Genomic DNA, 1,973 nt, shown 5'->3' on the forward strand with positions numbered 1-1,973 from the left:
CTCTCTTCCAGGTAGTTTGGGATGTTAACCATAGCTTACCAGTTTCGACTGCAACTTACCTACCTACAAGCTTCACATCTCACTGGCTCCATATCTTCTCTTTTAAATAACCATTAGAATATATTAAGTAATATTCTAACTCGGAGAAGAAAACTTCAGCTTTTCAAAAGCTGAGAAGCAAACTCTCTTGTTCTTATCTAAAACTAACAAAATGGTGAAATCACTTAAAAATAACTGTGGGCTCAGTAGGCTTGGTGTGTGTGTGTGTGTGTGTGTGTGTGTGTCTGTATATATGCCTGTGTAATAATTAGAGGAAAGATCATGATTTTGGGTGGAAAGGCACAGGAGGTGTTGGAGAAGGGTAGAATGGAAGTGATATAGATGTAGTACTCACTTATAATAAAATAATCCATGTTTACGTGGCAGTGGAGATACCATGATCAGGAAGGTGGATTTCCCATGGCAAGGCTTATCCACTGTACTATAGTTTGCTTACCTCTGTGAATCCCCAAATTCTGGAAAACCAACTGGATAACTTTTGGTAGCAGGGAACTGTATTCACATTCTCTCCTATAAAAAATGTAAAAGGAAGGAAGGTAGGTAGGAAGGAAAGAATGAACTAAAGAAGGAAGGAAAAAAATCAACATGTCTGAATAATCTTTTGCATAAACTTATTTTATGCAAAATTGACTTTACATAAATATTTGAGCAAATCAAAGTTGCTCAACAGTTTATCTCAAGGTAACTCAATCCAACTGTTGAATGTGATGTATCTTGTGGGGATTTTGAGACCAACCTAACAGGTTCATAATATTTGCATGTTTTATGTTTTTCTTGGCCTTATCTACAGTTTGAGTCAGTGCCAAAACAAGAAGGGAAATAAATAATTCTTTCCTCATTTCAGATATTTAAAGCCGTGAGTGACCTTTGCTTCCATCTTTCTGGGCTGGATGTCTGTCTTTCTCATGCAATTAGCATGCTGTGCTTACAGCATTCACATCCTCAATCTGTTTCAAGATCATCGCAGACCCGAAAAGCATGAAGTCCATGCTCTGACAATGCCAAGAAGCTCACAAGTCATTCTTTGGTCTAGACACTCTCTTCCTCTCAAACTGAAGAGTAAACAAAGTCAAGCTTCCAGCTGCACTGACATGGCACACAGTCAGGGGGGAGGGGGTGGTAAACATACATAAGTATCTTCCTGTCATGGACAGCGCAAACACCCACAGGCACAGTTCCCACACCTAGAATGACTTTCATGTGCCTGGAAAGAGGCCTGAGCATGGTGAGTTTGTGCCAGTATGTAACATGGATACAGGACACACAGCTCTTAAGATCTGTTCTATATATTCATTGACTCTACAGTCACAGATATGTAGCTACAATGCAGCAGTATTTAAATCAGGTCTCTGCCTAGAATCAGCACTCCTTGATGTTTTTCTGACGTTGTTCCATTTGAGATGAGAGACTGAAAATATAAACTGGAAAGAGTGAAATTCCCCTGAGCCTTTGTGAACTATGTGAAAGATGAAAGCCCATGTGGCCACAGAGTACTAAACGTATGTCATTTTTTCTATTAAATTATTAGCATTAAAATGTTCGCACATATCTCACAACAGATTTATTAACAAAAAGAGCTGGAGTTTGTATAAGGCTATCAGAAACAGAAATTAATACCTGGCCCTTTCTCATGAAATTTCCTACTTTAAACTTCATATTTAATAAATGGGGAATTCAAAATAGAGCAAATATATAGACATAATGCAGACATAATTCTTTTTTTGTTGTTTGTTTGTTTGTTTTTTGTTTTTCGAGACAGGGTTTCTCTGTATAGCCCTGGATGGAACTCACTTTGTAGACCAGGCTGGCCTCAAACTCAGAAATCCGCTTGCCTCTGCCTCCTGAGTGCTGCGATTAAAGGTATGCACCACCACGCCCGGCATTGCAGACATAATTCTAATGCATCTATATTT

The 1,973-nt window shown here is 38.7% G+C and overlaps 1 non-coding gene across 1 annotated transcript; it reads left to right on the forward strand.

Moving 5' to 3' along the window:
- The first annotated feature begins 411 nt into the window (after positions 1 to 411).
- On the forward strand, positions 412 to 570 carry Gm23796. Its single transcript, XR_003954829.1, has one exon. It is a non-coding gene; the product is annotated as a U1 spliceosomal RNA (small nuclear RNA).
- The last annotated feature ends 1,403 nt before the right edge of the window (positions 571 to 1,973 follow it).

This window comes from Mus musculus, chromosome 3 (genome assembly GCF_000001635.26).
Source record: "Mus musculus strain C57BL/6J chromosome 3, GRCm38.p6 C57BL/6J".
Classification (NCBI taxonomy): Eukaryota; Metazoa; Chordata; class Mammalia; order Rodentia; family Muridae; genus Mus; species Mus musculus.